This window comes from Zonotrichia leucophrys, chromosome 5 (genome assembly GCF_028769735.1).
Source record: "Zonotrichia leucophrys gambelii isolate GWCS_2022_RI chromosome 5, RI_Zleu_2.0, whole genome shotgun sequence".
In the NCBI taxonomy this organism is placed as follows: Eukaryota; Metazoa; Chordata; class Aves; order Passeriformes; family Passerellidae; genus Zonotrichia; species Zonotrichia leucophrys.
In genome coordinates this window covers 6,281,559-6,307,727 of record NC_088175.1, presented here as the reverse complement: position 1 = coordinate 6,307,727, position 26,169 = coordinate 6,281,559, and the positions used below count along the sequence as shown (strand labels likewise).

The 26,169-nt window shown below is 44.5% G+C and overlaps 2 long non-coding RNA genes across 2 annotated transcripts in view; one reads left to right on the top strand and one right to left on the bottom strand.

Moving 5' to 3' along the window:
* The window catches only part of LOC135448599 (uncharacterized), a 60,208-nt gene extending 49,251 nt beyond the window's left edge, over positions 1-10,957 (bottom strand). Inside the window, exon 1 of the long non-coding RNA XR_010440516.1 lies at positions 10,628-10,957. This is a non-coding gene — a long non-coding RNA (uncharacterized LOC135448599). The remainder of the gene's footprint in view (positions 1-10,627) is intronic.
* A 601-nt stretch (positions 10,958-11,558) lies between these two features.
* Positions 11,559-25,658, top strand: LOC135448394 (uncharacterized). The gene is made up of 3 exons (XR_010440433.1): positions 11,559-11,955; positions 20,304-20,389; positions 24,778-25,658. It is a non-coding gene; the product is annotated as an uncharacterized LOC135448394 (long non-coding RNA).
* The last annotated feature ends 511 nt before the right edge of the window (positions 25,659-26,169 follow it).

The window sequence follows — 26,169 nt, the reverse complement described above, 5'->3', positions numbered from 1 at the left end:
GAAAAGGTGTCAAAGCCCAAACATGTTCTAAAGTGACTTTCCAGTGCAACACTGAGTAAAATCAACATTGTTTTTTGATAAACACTTTGGTAGCATTTGTTGGAGAGTCTATGAGTCTCACTTTTCACTTATCATTGGGACTGCAGAATTTATGTCCATATCCATTACAGAAAGTTGCCCCATCTTGCCACCAAGATGCAGGCAAGCCTGCAGCAGGACAAACTGTGTGACACAGAGGTCACATGCCATGCAAAGTTACAGATGGAAGTAGATTCCAGCAAAAAGCCTGACATCATTCTAGCTGTTAGGCTGTGCTGTCTCCATTTCAATTCTCTCTCAGACTGTTGCTTACTGAATCCAAGACTACCTTTTGAGTTTTGCCCTTGGTTTATGTTCTCATAATAATTACACTCATTTAATGTCAGAGAAGATTCATGAAGGCCACGAGAAGATCGGCCAAGCAGTACGGACGAAATTTCTGCGTTAGACAAAGCTGTGAGACACAAATCATGGAAGATGGTAGTCTGGAGAAAAATGGCTTGGCAAGTTGAAATGAAGGCCATAAAGTCACAGAATTATAGAATCATTTGGGTTGGAAGGCCCTTAAAGCTCACAGCCTTCAGTTAGAAAATTCATTTAAATCAACCAAAAACGAGAAGGTCCACAGTGCTCTTTGCTCCTATGGGTTTGTTTTCTCCAGTTTAGATCAGCTCTGCCTTTGAGCTCTTTCTGCCAAACTCTTGACAAGTTTAATTTTGAAAACTGACAACAACAAGGAAGCTTTTAACCATTTTTATATTAATCTACTTCAACTCATTTTTATCTAGCTAGAGGCAGGGTTTAATCAATTACAGGTTCTTTCTCTAAAGAAGGCCTCAGTTCAACTTAACCACAGTTTACACTGTGGCCTACATTACTAAATTCCAATGGCATTTAACTTTTCAAGGTCTTTCTTTAGAGTGGTAACACTGAGTTTTACATGATACACAGACAAGGGTTTAGGAAATGCCAGATGGTTACTCCTGAAAGGATTTACTGATGGACTACGCCACCACTAATGGAAAACTGAAGAGCACACTTAGCCAGAACATTGTCAGACATCAGGATTTCTCACTACTCATCACACACACACAAACAAAAAAAAGCCCTTCATGCTTACTGGGAAGCTCCTGGAAGAGCCCAGTTCTGCATTCCCTGCAAACCCCCAAATTCCCTTGGATTTCACTAACAATTTTGAGTTGCACAAGCATAATTCCCTCTCCAACTAGTAACTTCTGCCAGAGCCACAAAAGGCATGACTCTCCTACAACTGTTAGCCAGAAGATTTAGCCTTTTTGAGCTCAAATTGTCAAGCTATTCTCTAGCTCTGGTAGTTCCAGGTTCAATTCCTGGTAATGATTAGGCCAACAGTTACTTCACAGGGAACAGAGAATCCATCTCTAAGTACTTCAAAAATTCTTAATATAGAGGAACACCTTTAGTTTTATTTTAGTAGGCATAAATGCATACCAACATGCTTTCTCAATATATGATTGGGGGGGGGAAAAGCATTGAAAACTGATTTGTAAGAGGAGATGGAGATGAATAATAAATACTTATATAACACAAAATGGCACATAATATTATAAATCATTAACTGCAATACAAACCAGATGTCGCTGTGTCTGTAACAACCCCACAAATTTCTACTTGTCTGTTACCTCTGGGGTTTTTCTTTTACATATACACTTGCATGTTAAAACTTGCAATTTCCACGGCAAAGACGAATCAAGGAGCTTTTATGTCTGAGCTTATGAGGTTTAATAATTTTCTAAATTTGCCTAGCATAAAACACATAACAGCTTCAAGCAGATGACTCAAAAAATCATATAACATTATCTGTGTATGTATTTACAGCTTATGTTTAGAAGGAAAAACACATTCAGTGAGAGAATGACATCTTTTCAGGGATTTAAACAAAACACACCAAAAAACCAGAGTGGAATTTAGGTTTACAAGCAGGAAGATATACAGCAATAATTGCATAACAGCCTTCCTGATTTTTTGCACTGGCTCAAGGAAGCTCACTGTATGAGCACACACTCTTTGGTACACTGTAGCTAAACACAGAAACTGCTTAAAATCCCAACTCTGGAAAAACTTCTGAAAAAACTTAATTTGAAATTCTGCTGCAGTCAGTGGGACATGCTTATCCATATTTATATGCTTGGCAGCTGAGGACCCATAAGATCTACAGCAGGTTCCTCTTTCCCCTTGCACATTGAGGTCCTTTCAAATCCCACCAACCATTTACAGAGCTCCAGCTCTCAGATGAATAAAACGCTTACCATGATCTGGAGAGCACAGTCTAGACATCTCTCATCCTGAGAACATATTTGCTACCACAGGGTACCAAAGGTCTTCAAAAAATTGTAAAGAAGTAGAGAATTTCCTTCCCTTTGGAAAGAGTGAAGTCCGCTGCATGTTTTAACTCAGACTCACCCTAACAATTGCTTTTTCCTTCACAAAATGCATTAAGGGCCCAATATCATACTCCATTCCTATAGTGATCAAATTCTACAGACACATAAATTATCAAATATCAGCATGCAAACTTACAATCCTTGTTGTCGGGAGCAGTAAAAGTCTATGTGTTTATATGTTTAATCAAGATAAAAATTATTATCTAAAGCAATAGGATGACTTGACTTCTGTCTTCATAGAGAAGAAAACACAAGTTCCTTTTCTTTTTTGCAGAAAAAAATAACAGTTACTGATGATATACAAATGTTAAGAAAGAAATGTATGAACAAACAAAAGCTGTTTCATCAAATTCTCTGACAGACACAAAAAGGAAATGCCAAGATGCTTTACATTTATAAGATGCACTTTATGAAAAGTAGTTACCCTTTTAAAAATCACAGAATCATAGAATGGGTTAGGTTGCAATAAATCCTAAAGAATATCCAGTTCCAACCCCCAGCCATGGGCAGGGACACTTACCTCTAGACCCGGGTGCTCAGGACCCTATCCAACCTGGCCTTGAACACTTCCAGGGATGAGGCATCCACAACTTCCTTGAGCAACCAGTGTCACTACCCTCACAGTGAAGAAATTGTTCCCAATATCTAATCTAAACCTGCCCCCTATCAGTTTAAAGCCATTACCCCTTGTCCTTTCACTCCATGCCCTTGTAAAAATTCCCTCTTTTCAATCTCATTAGGTACTGAAGGTATCTAAAAGTGCCCCCAGATCCTCCTTTTTTCAAGGCATGAGTGATGCTGAAAACCATGAGACTGACTTAACTCATTTCCCTGCATAGTACAATTTGTTTATTCTACAATGGGAAGTTCCCCTTTTTTTTTAAGTCAACTTCAAAGTTTATTTTAGTGCAAGATTCCCCTCAGATACAGCAATGTGACCACCTGACCTAAGCTGGAGTGTGCTAATACACATCATACTGCCCTTCCTCCTGCAGCATCTTTTGCAATGTGTGCTGTTCACACGCCAAACACTCTTTCACCGATAAACTCTTTATTGGGAAATTAGGTAAACTGACCAACTATGGGTACCAATTAAGGGTAAAACTGATAAAAACTGACTAGAGGAACACACAAGCAGGCATTTATAATAAGAGAGAGAAAGCCTGCTGAAGAGGAAAGAGCAGGGGTAAAGATAAAAGTGGTCTCTGAAAATTAGAACAATTCAATTTGTGTCTTGTATATATCATGTATTTGCATTTCACCATGATAGTAACAGGATCCACCAAGAAACAGTATCATTGTATGAGGAGAGACCCCAACAGTTTTCTACAGGACTCTGCAGGGAAAACTTGTTCTGGAAAGGTCTTCCCCAAGAATCCTACCAAAACCTGCAAGCAGTTTGTAACTTGCTCCCTGGCAGAGCTCAGACACTCACAAATTGAGCTGACAGCTGGGCATGGTTTTATGGAGCCTAGCAAGGCCCACACAGCGCAGTTGGGTGCCTGCATCCCTCTGCAGACCTATCTGCTAGAATTTTACTCCAGTTTACACAGGCCATCTGTGTGACAGCCCAAGTGACAATGCCGGTGCAGCGCCGCCCACCGCGCCAGTGTCTGAGCAGCGACGCCGTCTCGCTCTTCGCAACCACCTCCTGCCACAGAGCTCCCCACTACAGCCACTGGCTGGGAAACAGAACCCCATGCAGGGCCATTCCCCATGGAAAGCAGAGTCAAACACCGTGGGCACCAAGCTGTAAGGCACTGGGGATCCGAGAGGCAGATGCCCCAGCAGGGGCAGATCTGGTGCTGGTTAGAGAGCCACAGCCTGGAGCACATTTTGAACAGCTTACATATTGCACAGCTCCTTAGCTACTCCACACTGTGCTTCTGTACACTGCACTATAAAATCTCCCAGTGCAGTAGGTGGGCTGGCTATTTTTAAAGTGCTTTGGATGAGTTTAGGCTGATTATTATGCCTCTTTGATTCTCCTCTCCTTTTTGCAAAACAGACTGAGTTTTGACTCAGAAATAAATATGTCTGGCAAAAGAAAACAAAGTCAGGCTTTATGTAAAATTTACACTGAACATAAACCTAAGTCTAAGTACAAGGCAAATCATTTTGATAAGTGGTTAATAAGTTAATAAAGATACTATTCATCAACCTACTGGAGTTGAACATTATAGTGATTTATAATTCTCTGGAATGTTTTTTACTGGTGTATTTATAACTGCTTACACCACATGGTCCTCACATGGCTAACCAGCTCTGCAGGATCTGTTTGTTATTTAAGAAAAGCATATTAATGAAATCTTAACATAAAGTGAGTGACCAGAAAATATAGTGACAGATAATATATTTTATAATCCATACATGAAGTAATAAATTTACCAGATCATTCTTTAAATAACTGTTAACATATTGAGCCAACAACAGTCATTCATACATATTAAATAAACAAGAAAGTAAAGGTTACAACGGAAAACTGTTCTATTGCTGTAAAAGTAGAACCTAGTGAGCTCCTAAGTTCACAAGATGCTGCTGAATCCATTCTCAGGTTGAAGAGTTTGAAGCTCAGCCTCAGGAAGTGTTTTAATTAAAATTTAATTTAATAACAAAGTGTCTTATGAATTCTGCCTGGCAGGTTAGAGGAGGCTGTTGTATGCACTATCTGTCATGCAGCTGACAGCAATGCTGGACTTTCCTAGGGCTCTGCAGGAGCACCTCAGGAAGACCTCACCACCTCTCATACAGCAGGCACTCAGTGTTCAGACTGCACCGCCAGTTGCTGCAACAGAAGGGTTATGAACTCTTGCACTTCCACAAGTCCGTTTCAAGCAGACTTTCAGTGCCAGTAGTCTTGCACAAAAGCTTGTTTACAGATTCAGAAAATGAACAGAAAAATAATGCAGTTGCTCTCATGTCAAAATTTAACTGGACTCTAAATATTTCAGGATCCAAGGTCCTAAAATTCACATCCAAATATAGATGTAGACACATAAGGAATAAGGTAATTTCAATTATCAAAGATAATTATCAAAGATAATTCCTAGAACATTGCTTGAGCTTTATTGACTGGTTAGAAAGACAAACTAAACAGCCAGCTTATCCTGGAAAGAATGAGACCCTTTTTCACAAATGACTATGATCTGTTTATTGGGACACAAGACTGGACTCAGCATATCTAAACTGCATGCACCCTCTGGGTCTGAACTTTGGTTATCTTCCTCCTTGTCTCTATTCTTTTGAGATCTAGCACTAGCTGCATTAACACTTTTCCCTAGTTTCATCTAGGTGCCTTAACTTTGAACTGCAGCAGCGCAGAGGAGACTTGTTTGCACAGCAGCCCCCAACCTTCAACCATACAGCAACAATTAACAGCAACTTCTGTCACCACCTCTTTGCACTGAATAGATAACTCTGAGCAAACAGACCCTTGCACAGTAGCCCCAGGAGCCTGAGAGGCTGCAGAATCATCAGCAAGAAAACCCACAGTCCAGAGTCTGACATGAGCTGGGTAGACTAACTAAAGTTACATCACAAGCTCAAATGAAGTTTGAACAAAGTGCAGCTACAGGCAACACCTCTGTTCTGTTTCCAGATCAAATAATAAGTTGTTTGTGTGTTTGAACATTTCTGTTTGTTTGTTGGCTTGTTTGTTTGTTTTGCATCCCTTTCTGAGACCCTCTTTGTCTGACCTGAGTGCACTCCCAAGAGTTCTATCTGGACCAGTATATTTCTCACTGCAAGTGCTACATCAGCAGCTTAGCACATTGGAGAGCTTCTTTCTAAATTCAAAATTGCCCTTGTGCTTGGAGGCGTATGGAATGTACTTGAGAGCATCACAGGCATATCAGTTTTCTCTCTGTGTAGCCAAGGATGACGTTGCAGGGTACCATCCAAACCATCCCACTTGCAATGTAAATAGTCCAGCACTGCTTGCCTTCCATGCACACTGAGGACATCCCTAAGACATGCAGTCACTGCAAACCTTTCTGCTGGTAAAGGTTAAATGCTCACCCACAGTCCTACGGCTATATGGGATCATGCCCAGTCAAAACCTGGTATTTCTGCAGCACAAATAGACCCTGTGTGCTTATACTGTGCTTGGAGCATTTTGATATAGTTCTGCATCATTTTGCAAAGTTGTAAAGTCCTCCAGGACCTCATGAAGCCTCTGGAGAAATGGGGGGGGGAAAGGCAGGAATGGGAGGTAAAAAAATTAAGAAATTACTAGCAGTATCTGTGAACTTCATGAACCTATTACAGAAACCCCAGACACAAAACACAGTATAAAGCTAAGTTCCAGCACCCATTACTCACCCTGCTTTTGAAACATGAGTAAGTCATGTGTGGAATAAGATACTGCTCTGTATGAGACATCCGTGGTTCAGTATAACCTGGACCACACTGCATGAGGGATTTTCTGTCCCAAAAGCAAAGAAGCAAACTGAGTGAAAAAGAAAGTAAAAAATATGACAGTGTGAAAGTTCCAGGTAAACAATATCAGAAGGACAAAATATGAGTTACATATATATACCCTGAACTGTGATTTCAGAGTAGATACAGATGTTGTTGTCAAGCATTTGCCATAGGGTAGATTATTTTGCTGGACCTTCTGGAGGGAGAAGGGAGAAAGACTGGTCAAATATTTTTTTATCATCTTTAAAATTACAGGAATTTATTTCCAACTTTGTTCCAGCTGCAGCTTATTTTTTTTCCAAGATTCTAAGCATACTCTACCCGATGTGTGGGCTCGGCAGGCTTTAGAAATGCAAAAGAAACAAATTAGGGAATTGTCTCTTGCTTTTTCATTCTGTCTTTACTTTCTCAATCTTTCACCATTCCACACAGATTCCAAGCTGTATCCCCACTGAGAAATGCAGGGCATGTTAAATAAGGAGTAGTTTGATCAAATAACAAACTCTGAACACAGCTGTCTCCACAGTCAGTGGTCTGGTCTCCTCCTCTCCCATCCCATTACCAGCCATTCCACTGCAAGCCCCACATTTCCCATCTTCCTTCTGTGCCCTCCAAACTCCCTCTTCTTTCCCTTTTCCTCTTTCACTTGCTTCTCTGCCTTCTGTATACACGAGGACCCACCTCCACACTATCATACCAAGTCTCTCAATTAAAAAGGTGACATTTTGTATAAAAATAAAAAAATCAGCAATTTTGAGCAATGACGAAGGAGGTAAGACTTCAAGAATAATGCACCAAGGAAGCAAAAATGTCTCTATTGGGCCAGTGTAATCTCTCTGTCATGGCCTAATGACAAAAAAAAACCAAAAAACCCCAAACTGAAAATGCTGTTTGGAGCCTAACCTGTTAAGTTCCCAAAATTGCCTGTTAGTTGTTTGGGAATTTCCTGTGTTGCACGCAAACTACTATGCTTCATATCCATACATAAATTTCCTCAATTAATTTTTCAATGCCCTCTCATTTTGCATTTGAGAGAAACAGTAATTAATTGCCGCTTGAATCTTTTCACAGAACTAATTCACAATGCTTCCATTAGTACCCTGTATGACTGCTGAAATACCACATCCAATCCATATAGCCATAAAGTTTTGTTTCACATCCAGTCACAAACTGGTATTACCTTCCACAATAAAGCCAAAACAGCTATCATTATATCAGGTCTATTTTCTAGCTTCAAGCAAGTGTATAAGGGCAGCTTTGGAAAATATCTCCAAGTACCTTTTGCAGTTCATTACTCTGTAGTGCCAATGCTCATGCAGTGCAAATTAACTTGTATGTGTTTGGATGTAAGCCTGACAGTGAATGTCAACCACAGCCCAGACTGCACACATTCACAAATCATTGTAATACATATAACAATGCTTTGTTAAGTGCAAGTTTTAAAGGGGGGTTTATGTTGCCTTAAGTAGATCAGATGAACGAGGTAGTCACTGCAGCAGTTTTAGGCTACTTTTTAAGAGTTACTGGACAGCATGTGATGTATCTATATGCAGAACAGTGCTTGTATTTGGAAACGTGATTTTCAAGAAATTTCAAGTTTTGTTTTTCAAGAATTTGTGTCATTTCTGCAGCTGCATATCATAGGGTTTTCAAAATGGGTTGACTCAGGCACACCCAAGTATTCTTGTAGGGCTCTGTTATTTACAAGCCATTCTGTTAAAATGGCAGTTATGATTTGGCTATACTCATTACTTTGTTTTCATTGTCTTCACATTCTTTCATATGTCTTTGTCTTGATACTGCTCGGCTTCCTAGCAACATAGAGAAACTTAAGATTTGCTCCTTCAAAGAATTCATGGCCCCAACCCAAAGAGTCCCACTGACCACAGTGAATTTTAAGGTTAGACAGATAGAACACCTTCAAGAGCAGCAGGAAAATCTAAATCTGAATTAGAGGGATAATATGGTCTATTCTTGCAATTTTCTGCATTAATAAAACCTTCACAGAGGCTGAAATCCTGACCTCACTAACACTGACTAACCCTCTCTGGAAGATTTCACTAATACAGTTCCACTGGTACATGCACCTTACAAGCTAATTCACTTCTCCTTTTATTTGTAATTTGAGAGCCAGATGCCTAGAAAATTACCAGAATGTTTACTCCTTAAAAACAAGTAATAAAGATAGATATGAGGGATAGAGAATCCTGAATATATAAACTCAAAAGCTTAAGCAGTCAATTCCAATTTTTCATATATCTGACACAATTTTCTTAATTGTTGCATCACAATTTACTAACAAGGCATTTGTCTTCTTCATTTATTTTCTTTCCCTTTCTTCCCTTTAAATTCACAGCTGCAAATCAATGCAAACTCATTCAGCGATTACCCAGGAGAACACTTGTATTTTGTAAAGTGAACATTGTGCTTTCAGGACCTCTCACTTTTAACAATGTTACACCCTTGGGCCTTTCTGCCTTCCAATTCCTAGCTTGAAAGCTTGCATTCTCACTAGCTGTCCCTTTTTAAGTATGCTTTTGTAAAACTGCACTGAAGTGAAAAAAATGTTCATGAAGAACTTTGGTTTATTATTTTAAATAGCAAAGGTAGCTCTCCTGCCTCAATCCTGGCATCTTAAGATTTTTTTTTTCCATTTTGGCCAAAAATATCAATAAAATAAAGTAATTCTCAGTTTCCTATGTTACAGCCAACAAACTGATTACATTATTACTGGATAACATCACCTCTCTGGAATTAGGCTGCTAGCTGAGGTTTTATTATCGTAGTGAATTCACACTGCCATGGTTAGCAATGTCAGCATTTCAATTAAAATAGTCTCTTCCTCCTCCTCCTCCTCCTCCTCCTCCTCTGACTATCTTTTCTCAAAGGGCTGAAATTTGGACTTAAAAATGAACTTAAGGTAGAAGGACTGACAGCATAATCCATGTCACTAAATCCACGGCTTATCATTTTAGCACGTTTCTGACAAGTAGCTTTAGAGTATTTTTAAGTAAAGGCCCGACTTCATGCCTTCATCCTCTATCCAAAATTTGAGCGTGTACGCAGAGTATGTCACACTCATTACCACTACCTTTGTGGCTTGAGCTTCTTAATAAATGAGTTTTTAATAATCTCCTCATTTCAGGGAGCCACTGCTTTTAAAACTGCGCATCCAGCAGGCAGCTTGGACTGAAAGATGTGTGTTTCTACAGCTTTGCTTCAAAATTCTGTTTCAAAACAGGGATGTCATGCACGAAGCATGTTTCTCAAAAAGCACTGCTGGTGCTGAGGCACGCAGGGTAAAGGACCTGAAAGCACTCCACCTGGGAGCTCTGAGAAAAGGTGGGAGACCCGCTGCAGGCTCGCCATGAAGACATCCTCCATACGTTTTTGCTGGGACGTGCCAGGAGGGCTCCATGGAAACCGCAGGCAGCCAAAACCCAGCTGCGTGTTTGCCGAGCAGGGCAGAGCGCAGCGGTGATGACACCGGCGCTGCCCGTCCCTCGGACTGCCAGTCGCTGTCCCGGTGTGCGCCCCGCGTCCCCTCCCCGCCCCGCGCTGAGGTTCTGTGTTTGCCTTTGTCCTTGTGCGGGCGGGCGGGCGGCTGTCCCCGGGCACACGCCGGGCACACCTCGGGGACAGCGCGGGGCCACGGCCGGGGCTCGGCCCGGGCCCGGCCCGCCCGCCCGCTCCAGCCCTGGCGCCGAGGGACCGGCCACCCCCTCCCGGCCCCGACGGTCACTTACGGTGGGGGCGGGTGCCGCCGGGAGCGCTGCCGGCCGCGGGGACGGACCCCGGCCCGCCTGCGACAGGGGTGCCGGCCGGGAGGGGGGCGGCCTCCCGTTCGGTGTCGGAAGGGTGAATGTTTGCCGGAAACCCGGGCGTTTATTCCACTTGGCAGAAGCGCAGGGGGTCGGGGAGGGGGCAGGGGTGCGACGGGCGGCACGCGGTGCCCGGGGAAGGGGGCGAAGAGCGGGGCCCGATGTGCCCGCTCGCCGCTCGGCTCTCGGATCCGCTACCCGGCGGCTGCCGCCGTGAGTCACCCCCGGCCGCGGCAGCGTCAGCCTCGCCGCGGCGTTGGCAGCCAGACGAGCCGCGGCGCGGAGCCGCCGCTGTCCTCGCATGAACCCGGCGGGGCTGCCAGCGCCAGCCGAGTGCGCGCAAGGCGAGAGCCGAGGCTGTGCCGGCGCGGCGGCGTGCGACACCCCTGCGGCGGGGATGGCGGAGCCGGGGCGGGGGGCGGGAGCGGGGGGGGGCAGCCCCTCGGCGGCCGGGCCCGAAAGGTAAGCGTGGGACAGGGAAGGTGCGGCGGGGGCACGGTCACGCAAAGGGCACGGTGCGGGCGGGAGGCGCTGCCCCCGGGGCCCCGCGTCCCCGAGGACGTGGCTGTGCCGGCCCAGGGCGAGGGGAGGGGGCGGAGGGGGGCGTGGGGGGCGAAAGCGCCTCCGCTCCAGGCACAGGTCAGACGGCTTCCAACAGGGGATGCTCGTCGGTGCGAACGGCTAACCCCACCGGGCCCTGTCCTGTTAAAAAAAGAAAAAGCATCCTCTGCCCCGCGGCGCAAAGATCCCGCTCCTCTTGGGCGAAAGATGCCTCGTTGCCCAACAAACAGCCTTATCTCCCTTCTCCTGGCCGCGGGGAGCGGCAGGAAATCGGGGCAGCTGCCGGCAGCTGCTGGCGATGTCTCGAAAGCCGCAGGCAGGGTCACGGCCGCTGCCGCGCTCCCACCGCCGTGTCCCGAGGTGGCGTAACCCGGGGAGGGGGGTTCACGGGCTTATCCACAGCCTCTCCCTTTGCTCCCACCTGTCATCTCTAGTTTTTGTTCATTTCTTTGCTGTCCGCCCACCCCATCCCCTACAGCTGGAGCGACCCAGTCCCTAAGGACAAGGCAGGTTGCCCACGCGAAAGCACGGAGAGTTTGAGCCCCGGGAGGACATCTTCTGCCCTCTGCCCCTGCCCCGGGCGGTCCCAGCGCAGCGCTTCGCGCGGGGCATTCGACGAGCCCTGGGCACCGGACCGGGCTCCGCCGGGGGCGGTGAGGCGCCGCGCTACCCCCGAGGAGCCGCGCTGGGAGGTAGGATGCGCTCGACATCAGGGAGACGAGAGCCGGGAAAAGGGCTTTTAAGGAAATTCTCCCTCGGTGATGTGAGGTCGGGTGGGAGGGACGGAGCCCCTCTTGGCTCCGGGAGGGAGAGACCTATCCGCACACGCAGATCAGGTCATCGCAGTGCAGCAGGTGCCTCCGAACCCCTTCGCTTCTTCCCCGCTCCGTCTCAGAGAACATCGCCCGAGGGAGTCCAGAGACACCACCTTAATAGCCGTAATAATTAAAAACAACAACAACAACAAAAACCCCCTTCTGCCTGGCCTTAATGATCCTTTACACACATTCCGCAGCCGCTCCCTCCCCCGTCCCCCCAGTGAAGGGCACTGATTATTCGCACTCCTCTGTTTGCCGAGAGCGCAGCTTGATGAAAGGACTTTATCCTCGAGTGACTCCATCGCTTGCTCCTCCTCCTCTCCCCAGCCTCGCTTCCCTCTCAGCCCTAATTGGGCTCTTGCTAATATGATTAAAGCCCAGTTAAATGTTTCTTGATAAATCTTGTCAAGAGAGGATCCCCCTCCGTCCCCTCCCCTCTCTGTCGGTTGTCAGAAGCCCGGTTATAGACAGGACATGCCCGGCTCCTGCTGTTCATACGCTGGTGGGAAGTTGGCATTTCACAATTGTTCCTTTAACAGGGTTGTTTTGGAGCCGGTCCTGCGGATTGTTCCTCTTTAGGCCGGGCTTGCTGATAAGAACCGCCCGTGGCTTTTATGTAACACGTTAGGATTTGGTCCTGGTCCCAAAATCGCACTGTTTCTTTAGCCTTTTATTTCATACCCACCCTCCCCCTCCTGCTCTCCCTGCTCTTAGTAGCCTGTTCCCGGAAAGGCTTTTGCTCGATGTGAGCCGGCCAGGCGCGATCGCCCGTGCAAAAGCCGCGCAGGTCCCAGCGGAGCTGCGCGGGGGCGGAAGGTGCGCACCGGGGGCTGCTCCCGCACAGACGGCCGCCCCCTATTCCCGGGAAAATCCCGTTTTCTCTGGCTCCTCTGGCCGCGCTCGGAGCCCTCGGGCGAGGCTCTCCCTTTGCCGCCCGTCGCTGTGTGGGGCGCCCCGATCCCCCGCAGGTTCTGCGGCAGCACCACGGCAGCGAGCGCACTCTGCCCTTCACCTGCGCCTGTTTGCTTGAGGTTTCACTGCCATTGTACTCGGGGGTTAAACCCCACCCCGCCCCCGTTATCCCCGGGGTAATGTGGTTGAATTCGTAGGAATTAGGAACCAGCAGTCGGCGTTGGAGGGTGAGGGTGGTCCCCGGGCGCCGGGCCCCCTGCGGCCGGCCACGGGCTGGCAGCGCCGTGTCTGTGCTGGCGGCGCCCCCACAGTTCGGGGGGGCTCGTTGGTGGGCCTGTGGGCTCGTTTCCATTTGGTGTTCGGTTTTCTTTGGGGTTTCAGAAGTCCGGCACGGTCTTTTCGAGGGTGTTTGGTGGCTGCTGCTTCAGCCTTACTGGATTTGGAGGCTGCGGGGGCTGTAGCTGTCGAAGGGGGGAAGGGGACGGGCTGTTTGCTCCCCTGTCGAGCCGTGCAGCCACGGCCTGGAAGCTCTTCGATCCGCGGCTGGAGGTGGTATTTCCCGACGGCACACCTGGCCCTGGCTCCAGCAGCAGCCCGTGCCCCCGTGCCGGCAGAGCCTCACGGCATTTCCACGGGGGGCACACGCTGCCTGCACCAGTGGCAAGCAGGGACAGGGGTGCCCGAGGGACACGGACCGCTGCCTCTGTCCCACACCCGGCAAAGTGCTCCCGAATCCCTCCCGCTCGCCACCGTCTGAGCCCCACAGGCTGCTCCTCTTCGTGCCCGAGGCTCTCCCAGGGGCAGGCGGCGGCGCTGCCCCGTCCGCCCTCGGGGCCTCCGCTGCGGGGACGGGCCTGCGGGAGGCAGCGGAGGAGAAAGGTCAAAACCAAACAACGAAAAATCACCCCCAGCCCTGGGGAGCGCAGCTCCAACAAAGGAGCTTGTTCCCTGGGCAGGGGAAAACCCGAGCCAAGGGGCAAAACAGCGATGTCCGTGCCCGCCGAGCCCCGCTGCCTCCTGCGGGCGGCGGAGCCGGGGCCGAGCGGGGCGGGGGCCGCGGGGCCGAACCGGGCGGGGACCTGCGTCCCGCCGGGGCTGCTCCTCCTTGCTGCGACCCCGCGGAGCGTCGGCCCTCCCCAGGCGAAGTTTCAGCCGCGGTTTGAGGATGGTTCCCTCTCCCTGCTCGTTCCTTCCCTTCTCCCCTGTGTGTTCCCCACCGGGGGGGTCTGAGAGACCACAAGAGCTGCTGCCCCTCTGGCCCGGGACTGTGGATTTACCCGAGAAGAGTCCTAAATAAGCAGCTGTTTGTGCTCTAGCTGGAACGCTGGAGGCTTTCTAAGAATGGCGCTTTTCTTACACGAGGGTTGGGGTTTTTTTAATTTAATTTTATTTTTATTGGTGCATCGAACCAGCCTACAGCATTGCTGGCATCTTTCCACCAGGTGTCTGGGGCTCAGAGAAAAATTCAAATGAATCTGAAAATTGTGAGACAGTTTCCCTCCCCTTCTCCCAAATAAAATATAAGAATTGGTACAAACTGTCCAGGAAGGGATTCAAGATGGAAAAAGAAAAGCACCTTCACTCCACCAGAGTGGTGAGGACCCAGAAAGGCCTTCCGCAGTCAGGAAGGAATCAAAGCACCTGGAAGATGGAATTTGACTGGTTTGAGAACCAGCTTCTGAGATGTGGTTACCACCCACAGCAAGGAACTTGACCCCATGATCCCAAATATCCCTTTTAATACTCTTCCTAAAAAATAATAATTTGCCTTTCTATACACCAAAAAAAATTTTTCAAGTACATTGCACACATAAAACTACTCTGCTCCACAGCATTATTTTAGGTACGAATCCCTATTCCCATTCTACAGAGGATTTGCCGGTTTGCTGCAGGGGTCATGCTTGGAGCTGGGGGCACTTGCTGTGTCCTGAGACCCAGAGCTCCCACCAGCACCCAGCACTGCTCTGCTCACTGAAACCCCCTGACAATGATGCTGTTATATCTGCAAATATAAGGGGCTGCTTTGCAAAACCCAGTAAACAGCAATTCTGGATGTTGTTTTAAATCAATATACGGTATGAGGAAACAGACATGCAACTGGGGGGGTTAGGTTTTAAACTCTCGGTGTTTGACTGTTATCATTATTTACTTAAACACCACTTAGTCTAAATAAGTAGTCCTTGTTACTTTTAGAAGAACCTAGCTGAACTGACTGAAAGATTTTCTATTCACCTGACTTACAAAACAATCGTTTTCTGTCTGAATAAATTGAGAGGACTGACTGACGCTCATGCTTTCGATGTAGACAGCAAAAGCTAGACTCAAATCTACTTGCTTTTCTTATGCAAATCTTCTCACTGGATTAGAAGGGAAAGTAAACAGCAGTCCAAACTTAAGATCTTTTTTCTTTTTAGAGGCAGCCTGTTGTATAAATCTGAAATAGAAACTGTTTTCATTTGAAGATCAAATAGAAGCTATCTAGTGAAGCTGACAAACAGGGCTGCATAATCTGTTTGCATTTTTGGGAAAAGGATAGCTCTGGTTTTGTTTCAAGGCAAGGAACTTTTAAATAATATTTAACGAAATAATTGACCTTGATGTTTAAACTACAACTTCCTTCATGTCATTAAGCTCACTGTTTTTTAAAAAAAATGTTTAGTATCTGAACTCTGGCGTTCATTCTGCTAATCTCATAATAACATTTGTTTCTTGTGGAATTTTGTTTGATGAACTCATGGTGAAAGAGGAGAGAGAGTTCAGAACAACACGAGCTTTGCAGCTCATTTATACTTTTTCTCTCTGAAAAAAATAGCAAAAACATCATTATACAGAATGACTTTTCAGGAACAATTTCTCAGATGGATAGATCAAGAAGAAACTTTCTACAGCTGAACCATAAGCCTTGGGACAAGCTGTTCTTTTAACATGTATTCTGACTTTTAAAAAATATTGCAGTCTTTGACTACAAAAAAATGATTTTGTGGAGTTTGTCCTCATGATAACTAGACTCTGAGTCTGCTTTTGAAATGTGAGAGAAATGGAACTAACTCCATAAAGTGTGTCTATCACATAAAGCTTTTAGGACAGCCTAATTCACACTATATCCTGCTCTTTGTTCAACTGACAGATTTCCAACTGCAGAAAGAGGCACATATCTGGGGACTGCTATTATCTAAGCTAAATATGTACATTTTGGATCAGTTCTATTTTATTTGAATACTCACAGTTTCTGTTTGGGGATCTTAAGCATGAAAGGATTGCAGTGATGTGCATTTGATTAACTATCCATCATTCTTTGTACATGCACAAAGGTGCATAAACATGCACATTCACTAGTCTCTCTGCTCTGCAAGAGTTCAGAAAATTTCATGCAAAATTATTTCAAATAAAAACAAACAAGGAACAAAACAACATGCACATTACCATACAAGAAAGCAGGGAAACAAACAAGGTGGGGAGAAATTAAAGCAATAAATGAACAGAGTTTAACCTAATTTTTATTTGTTTGTAAATGAAAAATACCATGACAGAAGTGGATTTTTTTTTCCAGTCATGTGATCCTTGAATTGCAAAACACTGGTATCTACCAAAACACTGTTTTGTACCCTGCACGTTGTGTACTCACTCATAGATGAAAGCTCTTCCTTTTTCCCTGCTGGCACACATTTTTTCTCTCCAATGAGTACCTACTTTCAGAAGAGTATGACACATCAGGTTGCTTTACTCCCAACAAAGGACACGTAGTTAAATTTCCCCTGATAAACAATATTTGAATTCCCACCCCAGGGTACAAACAATCAGCTCAATAATGTTTAAAGACCTGGGATCTAGAGAGCATGGTGGTGTTACACAACTGGAGATGTGACGTTATCTGGCAATCTGAGCAGGGTCACACTGGTCATGGGACAATACAAATTCTGTGTCAGTCATCGTGTTGATGCAGGTTTTCTCAACTTCACACAGGTGTTATTCAGTACAAGCAAGAGTAAATGGTCAGAGTCATCTCCCATCTCATCACTGTCCTCTATCTCTGCCTCCCCTGTGGCATACTTGGCATAGGACATCCCTCAGAGCATGCCATGGCAGTCCCTCAGGTCCCTGTCCCCAAGTGACTAACCGGTGTGTGGGACACAGGGCAGCACCCACGTCACACCAGTGATGCGTTTGCAGGAGGTACAGCCAAGGGGCACTTTCTGTTACCCCCTTAATACAATCCCCACTGTGACTCAACACCAGCAAGGGAAGGGAGGAGGCACCCCCTGTTCTGTGGGGTTATCATGCAGTTCCCCTCCACAGGTTGCCTCTTTGCCTGCCAAGTCATATTTCTACTTATTTCTACTTATGCAGCTGCTGCTCTTCACTTTTACATAGAATGAGAATGTGGCATCTGGGCATGGCAGTTCTTGACCTGATAGACTACAGATGCTGCAACAGAGTAGTAGCTGTCATTTAGCTGTAGTTACTTGCAGAAGCTACTGGCTCTACTATTTTTGTTTGGTTTTGTTTTTGTTAATATTATGAGCTTCAAGGAAAATAGTACAGTAGCTCTTCCCAGTGAATTGGGTGCTGTGGCTGCTACAAGTCACATCGGACCTATAGCCTGTGTGTTTTGGGATATGCAGTCAGCATCTAAGCTGATACATCTTTTCCCAACAACCAAACATAGCTTGCAACACGCAGGCAGAGACAGAAGATGGCATTTCTGTCATACAGGGCATACATGCTCATTCCATCTTCTGCTCCTCTGATGATGATTTGTGAGGAACCAACCTGGCATATTGCCTCAGCCCAGGGAGTAAACTTCATCTCCTCAGCACAGGTGTTAAGCAGGCAGCTGTGCAAAACCAAACTTCTCTGTGAGACTGAATGCACTGTTGTTCCATATTCTCCTGAGAATTATTTACCTTGAGATTTTGCTTGACTGTGGGAATTCTCTCAGCCCAATATTTATATCAACATCCCCCACTCTTGATTAGGGAATCAGAAACAGTGACTGTGTCCTAAATTTCATCAGTCTCTGGTTATCTTACTTTAGAGTCTTCTATTCTAAAAATGTCTTCTTATCAGGCATGGTTATTCTTTGTATCCTCTGCTGAACTGGTATAGAACATTTCTGCACCCTGCAAAACAAGCAATGAATATTTCCCCCTGTGCTAAATTCAGTTGTTCTTATGGAAATCATGTCAGTCAACCTGCAAAGAGCTTCAGGGTCTGTATGTAACATGAGCTTAAACAACACCTGCCTGAATACATCTCCTTACTTTTCCTCCAAACATACCTGTGGGTCTGTCAGAGAGCCCTAGAGAAGCTGTAGCCACGATGAAGGTGGTAAGGGTGTGAATCCAGAGAGGATTAAGGCTGCTAGCCACTGCAGCATGTCCCTGCTGCCTGCACCTTGCTAAAGCACAAAAGTCTTGTGACTGGCATGTCCTCCACTTCGCTGGGTTACATGACACATGCCAGAAAATGTGTCAACCCACTCCCCATCTCTTCAGCATTATTAGCCTGGGGAGGGAAACACAGCCAAAGAACACGCACACAACTTTGACAGGTTCTGCCTAATCCACCCACATAATGACATTTCTTATGCTAAGTGCCAGAGCGGTGTAGGGAGGCCACTGTCTGTACCAGCTGCTGGTAAGTCAAAGTTAGTTTCATGGTTATGTTTAAGATATAGCCTGATGTTACGTTAAGAAGTCTTTGTCTCCTGTGGTGCAGCGCTCAGAGAATGACATCAAAAGCCTTCCTAATTCACCCCCCGGGTCATCTGATTATAGGCATGGCACAGAGCCACGCTGCCCCAGGAGCCTGTGAGTCAGGGTGACATCCATGACTATCCTCTTAGTCCATGGAAGGAAGTAACGTGCCCTGAGCATGAAACAACCTGGAGCAGATTACATCCTTCCTTGTGTCAGCTTAGCCCTGCTGGCTGGTGGGGCAGGCCCTGGGGAGGCAAGAGCAGCCTCTGATTCCCCAGCCTTACCTCAGGGAAGCTGTTTCTCCCCGTGCTGGGACACGTCATGCAGGCAAACCCCACGAGAGGGTTTTGCTCAGCCAGTCAAGGAAGAGGATGATCGGGCTCTCTTCTCCAATGTGGTGCAGGGTTACATCACACAGTGAAATATCCATCCCTCCTCCAGCAGCCCAGGCATATCTGATCATGAGGGTGCTGTGTGTTCTCCATCCCTTGGCATTTATCCTTGTAATTAGTCTATCTGTTTCTGATTTATTTATTTTCAGGCAGTCTTCTACACCCTTGCTCCCTCACTTGGGCACATGGGGCAAACCACAGACTTGCCCTTAAACTACACAGAAAAATAAAATCAGAAACAGACTAACCACAAGAATCAATAGCGAGGGGCAGACAGCACATGATTGGATAGTGGAGCTTCCTTCAGAGATCCATCTGCCTTGAAATGTGATGTAACTAGGCTCACATACCACGTCTGCGAAAGGGGGGAACAGATTCGCCTTCGTAACCTGACTGGCAGGGTGAAACTATGCTGGCTCAGAGAAGCCAAGGCATGTTTGAAAATCACTTCTAAGGAAGAAAAAGAAGTCCATTTTGTGTTCACAGAGCTAAAGCAATCACTTTCAAGTCTGACGTGATTCCTGTTAGTGTTATTGTTGCTTCCTAGAATTTAGGCTTGAATTTGGCAGAAGTCGAGAAGCCAAGGCATACACAGAACCATTTGTGAGAATCAGTGTGTCTGTGTGCATGGGCCAATTCTTTTCTGAATAAACACCAGTCCCTGGGCTGCTGGGTAAAGTGTCGATGTAAGATGGCAGTCAGACATGTAGGCTCATACTCATGAGGTAAGGCTATTTAGGGATGCAAGTCACCTTTTTTTCCCTACAATTAAACACAAACAGACAGTAAGCCATGCCTTTCAATGCTATTAAAATATTTTTGTTACCTTCCATACTGTTCCTTGTTTGTCTCCCAAAAGTAGCATCATTTCCTGGGAGAGGGTATCAAGACATTAATCAAAAATAGATGAACAGTACAAGAAATGAAGGACAAGCAGACAAGTATAAATATCTTCCTGCATATCCAGAATACAGAAGCTGTCTGAAAACCTTGTGATTAGAGCCAATACACTCAATCCAGCCACACAGACAGTGTGCACTGCTGTCATTCCTATACTGAACATCTCATTGGATACCCTGTGATTCTGCAGCCCTCCATCAGGTGAATGATGTGAAGTCATTGCTCATGAGATAGATCAGACAGTACAGAAACCCTCCAAACAGAAACCTCTGCTTGTTTCTGGCTAGGAAGAGTAAATCTTTTCTTTTGGGATCCGCAGAAATACAGATGCAAAAGCAGGACGTGGGTAAATGAGAGAAGATAAGGTATTGCTCCTGCAAGCAGAACATCCTGTCTTCAAAGTGGGTGAGTACTTCCAAACTTTCCAAATATTTCATTGCCCTCCAAGCAGATCATAGGTCTGACCCTCTTTCCTTTCCAGATACTTTCCAATGTTCTAAGCCATAATAGAGGCAGGCAGAAAGTATAATTTTGAGAAAAAGAGATTAAAAAAAATAAATGGGGAAAAAAACCTGAGGATGCCCTGATTTCCATAGTCAACCTCCTGGACACTGCCACAGAATTTTGTACATCTCCATGAAGATGTGGCTGATTCTGGTTGATCATTAGCAGAACTTGAGGCAGCTGTATAAACAGCAGATTTCTACACCTACAGGTCTTCATTCATTTCCTCCAGTGAGGTTTTTAATTTGACTGGCAGCTAGCCTATCTGTGCAGCTGATAAGAGAAGGAAAAAACCACCCTCCAGTGCTTGCATCGCCACTGCCTTTCCTCTGGTTCTCATCACAGAAGTGTACAAAGAACTAAAGAGCTCTCAATACATTTGTAACCAAATATTTACCCTAAGTGAGGTAGATTATATTTGCTTATTGTACCCATTGCCATGCTGGCACGTGTTCATGACTGCCTAATTCCTTGGAGTGCTATGGAACAGTTTAAAAACCCTTTGTTTATCATAAACTGTTTGGCAATGAGAGCACATTCAGTGTTGTCCAGGGTAGAGCAGCTCCAGAGCTCACACGCCTGGTGTTTGGGCATTTGGCGTTGTCTCGCTTCACAAACAGAGCACTGGGGACAGCTCTGGGATGCAGCCAATTCACCTCAGTCTCTTGCAGGGTTTTTAAGAGTATTCTGAAATTCTCTCAGGCATCTCATGAAGAGAGAAGATAATTAAACCATGTTCAAAGGAAACGTTCTTCAAGGAAATACAACTTCATCTTAATCAGCTTGCTTTTTTGAGAGCATACTCATTTTGACAACATTTTTAATGGAGACAAATTAAAATATTATTTACAGTAAATTATATTTAAATTATTGCTTTCCATAAAGTGAAAACATATAAGTAGTTCCTTGTTTTGTTTAATCTTGTTTTGAACTTTATATAGCATTCATATATTTAACATTCTCCTACTAAATTGAATATTTTAATGTCATTATAACTTTCGGGTTTTCTGGTGTGAGAATGATTTGACACTTACAGAACACTTCCACCATGCCAAATATATTCTCTTGGAATTCTCAGTCCCTGAAAACTTCACCACCTTCTCTTTTTCCCCGAGTGTTAGAATTTCCCATAGGATGGAAATTCTGTTTACTGACCAACTCTGCTAAAATGTCTTTCTCTATCAAAAAAAAAAGGGGGGGAGGGTGTCACAAATACACAACCGTAAACTTGTCAGGATGCATTTCTTATTGTTGGCTCATATGTTGCCCTCTTTTGGTAGCTTTTGTATTGTACTGCACATAAAATATTTAACAACTGCTGCAGCAACTCAATATCCAAAGGGGACTGAGTGCTGAATGTTAAAACTAAGCAAATGTATGAAGAGAGCAGCAGGTTGTGAGTTTGGCACATAAAGATCTTATAGAGACATCCTGTTGGGAGAGGCAAAGCACGAAGGTATTAATAAAGCAGTACAGCATGAAACTGGACTGTAAAGGTTAGTGAGAAAGAGGAAAAAGATCTGTAGATACTCACTCATGTGAATAATTTAACCCTATATCCTGCCTTCAATCCTCTGATGAGAAACCTGACTTTGAAAAATTTGCTCGATCAAGACTTGTAAAGGGTAGCTCTGCCCTAATCATCACTCATTTGGTCTTTCCCCGTTACTTATTTCATAATCTATGCAAGGGTTTTATTAAATTCTTGTGGGTATTGACTAGTAAAGCCCAGAAAAGTGCCTGCTAATTTTCCAGGAGTAAATCCCTACCAAAGTCAACACTTTCTTCACTAATTTATTTCTGAATGATGAAATTAAATCTGCAGTGATTTGCTAGTACTAGCTATAAAATCATGTGAGAGTTACAGTATTATAAGCCTAGAATCATTATTTAAGCAAAACACTGAAGTGTTAATTTTTTTCCAGAAAAGAGTTTTTTCCCCTACTATTTCTGACTTAATTTAAAAAAAAAAGCCCCTTCTCAGTCTGTGCCAATGATTAAGAGTCTAAAGAGATGGGTATTCACCTCCTCTTGACTTTGCAAAAGAGCTGAGTGCTAACTCCCCCAAAATACCATTCTTAGAGAACAAACTGCTCTCTGCTCAGATAATTCTCAGTTATAAACACAATAAATGGTTACTCAGGAGAGATATTCCCACCATATCTGTGATTCCAGTTCAGCGTTCCACAGCCCTATTCTTTAAAGATTAATTTTCTTTGGTTTGAAAACCAGCATCAGGAATTCAGCCTCACAGTAACTGTTTTATGAACAGTCACAGAGATCATTTCAGAGTTCAGAAGGGAACTCTTCCTCCCACCTTGAATTGTGAAGGCTCTGTGGTAACTGGAGGAATTCTTGGGATAGGGAAGAACACTGAGCCTTCCAATGTAAAGACATACATTCTCTAGTGCTTAACTCAAACCTAACCTAAACCCCCAACAGTATGAACTCCTCTTGAAAGACCATCTGACAGTCTTCCAATTTTCACCTTTAAAAAAATAGACAGGAAAGGCATGATTTAGGTGCCACCCTCTCCCTCTTGTATAATGTTTAAGACTTCATAGACCTTTGTTCCATATCTTGTGGTAATAAATGACTGCCTGGTGATTTTGATGCAGCCAGTATGCACCTTTTGGTGGCCAAGGGCTCACAGATTTTTGATCAAGTTTCCTCCCAGATCTAACCAAGCTCCTTCCTGCTCCAGGCTGATGAAGTGCTTTAACATGTGCTCTGTTTAACCTGATATGTAGTTCCTTTGTTAAAGCCACCTAGCAGGGCTGTAAAGGGAGTTGTAAATCTGCAGCACAGCTCATACACTTTAAGTTAAGTTTATGCTTAATGAGATGTTTGGTTTGAGCCTGAGTCTTTCCCCCAAGTGTTTTTTCCAGCCTTTGAATCGTTGTGGGATTTCTTCCAAGTCCTTCCAGTCAGCCAGTGGCTGGCAATATTGAACACAGAGTTGAATGCAATAGCACAGATCTTTTACACAGGCACTCTTACCTCCCTGCTTCATGGTACATGTCTGTATGTGCACAGCTTTTATGCAAATTCATACCTCTCTCCCACCTGGTCTTCTCCCTGCTATACCTTGAAACTCTGTCAGAAATACTGATGGCCAGGACATGTACATTCCAAAAAACCTTTGCATTTGTTTTCTTCTTTTTTTTTTTTTTTTAATTGTGAATTGTTTGGGCGATTTTGTGCTTAGCTTTCTAGTATCTCCCATTCCTTTGATATCATTATCTGCATTCTTCTGTTTACATTCTTTCCTGGTTTAGTATCATCACCACATTTCACTATTTTGCTGTTTACCTCTACTTTGAGATTATCATACAGTTACTAAATAGAACAATGTCTGTCAAAAGTCCCTGACATGACCTATAAGATATTTCCACAAGCTACAACAATTGATCATTGCTCTTTGTTTACATTCTTTCTCCCATTTCAGTCTACACAGCAGTGTTCTCCGCCAAAACAATTGAAGTTCTCTCTCTCAACATGAATACCTGAAACTGTGTCAAATGACACATTCAGTGCGCCGCACAGCACTCACCCACATTCCCATCGTGCTGTGGATCTCTCAGTTCACTCACTGAGCATACTGCCTTGCTTGCTGAGTGTCAACTTGGAGCATCCTGGCCACAGCCTACAGCCCTGGCCCCCAAATCTGTAATATATAGAATTTATATGTTGCATATTAACATGAAAGGCATACTTAATATGTTTTACTTTGTGCAAGACCATACTACTTGCTGTTCCTGATAATATTTGCCTCAGTGTTTCCTTGGGATTAGCTGGATGATTTAGCTGTAAGAAACAATCAGAATTTGGCCTAAAATATTATTAAATATTCAAATTATTAAAGACATTGTCCTTGATTTATGGCCTCTGCAGTGAGAAGTGTCCATTAACTGCCCTGTCTAACATTTTCTGTCGCAGACATTTCCCGATTCCCTATATATGGAGCCCAAAATTTCTGCTTGGCTGACATGTGTTCTCCAGAAAGAGATTCAATTTTGACATGTACACAATTGCTTTCTTGGGCTGTTTGTTTCAGCAGTTCATCACACTTACTGCTACAAATCCAAGCCTCAACGCTCGCTTAAATTTACTTGGCTTATATTTCCACCCACTGATTCTTGTAATATATTCATCTGATGCAAGACACTTTTTTTTGTTGTGAAGGTAATTATACACTGTAATCCAGTCATCTCATTTTGGTAAGGGAAACAAAACGTACTTTCCAATCTGCAAGCAGTTCTTGTACTTTTTCTCCCACCCTTTTTCAGATTTCTAGCACCCACTGTGCTGCAACGCACTCCAGCCACATAAGTCAACTCATACATCCCTGCTAACTTGTTCAAAGAGGATTTTATTCCTCTTCCACACCATCAGATCAAGCTCTGTGTCCAGTTGCTTCCCTGCAGTGATACCATGGACTCTTCAAGCACCACCCTTGGGATATGATTTCTGTTGCATCAATACTGACACTATTTGTGCATGATTTAAGATTCTTTTCTGCAGAGGTCCTGCTTACTGAATTTGGGCAGCTCCATCTTCAAAATTTATTTATCGTTCCACCAATTTTAATTTCCTCCCTAATTTACTAAGCACTGTTTAAATAGGGATGTACTTGTCTCTCAACCATTAAGGGCAGTACTGGGGCCTGCCAAGAGTAACACCCATTTCTGCAAACTGACTCCAGAGCTTTCCTTCAGAGCTGACAGCTGCTTTTTGACACCTATCAGTTAGTCAGTTCTTAATCCCCTCAGCAGTCACTCAATACCTGTTGTACAGTACTCATTTGTATTAAATGCTTAGACAGAGAAGGCAAACAAGTGTATTTGAATGCTGAAAAAATGGGCTAAGAACTTAAGTCCTGGAAAGTGTTAAAAAGCCTAATCCCAACTGGTGCCTAAACACTTACAAGCACACAGACTTACGTGACTCATTGTAGGTCCACAGTTATGAAACCTCATGCTTTGTATATTTTTCTGTTGATATTAATTTCTCTTATCTGTGAAAGAAAAACTTAGACTGTTGGATAGACCACACATTGCCTTTTGTAGTCACACACACAGAACTTCCCTTTTGTTTCTCTGCATCTTCACAGGTAACTATTCTTTTTCAAAAATAATTGTCAATGTCAGTGTAAATCTTTCAGAGAGTATTTCTAATATTGTTGAGTTCAGATCATGCAGCTTTGGTGACTTTCATCCATATATTCAAGTATTCCCTCATCTGTTTCTATCAATAGGATTTATTTATTTGTGTCACAGTGTTTCTTTCTTGTTAATTGCTTCAAGTTATTTTATGTAATTAAAGACAGATGGTAAAGCAAAGTTCAGTATCTCATCCATTTGTTAATCGGTGGCTTATGCAGCTCTATAAATGTAGCAGGGATGTTATGATTTTGGTGTTTTGTGTGCTGTGCTTTAAATTAAATACTGGGACCAATTCCGAGTTACAGTGAAGCCAATGACAAAAGCTGCCATTGACCAGGATCTCACAGTGGGAGACCATGGATGAGGAAAGCTGTGAGCCAGCTCAGTGTAATGTTTACACTTTACAGAGGCACACAGCTCACTCCCTCCTACACTCAGGTCTCACCACAGACCTTTGCATCAACAGCTTCTACAATGTGTCAGGGGCAAAGGGAGCAGCCAGGTCAGGGCATTGAT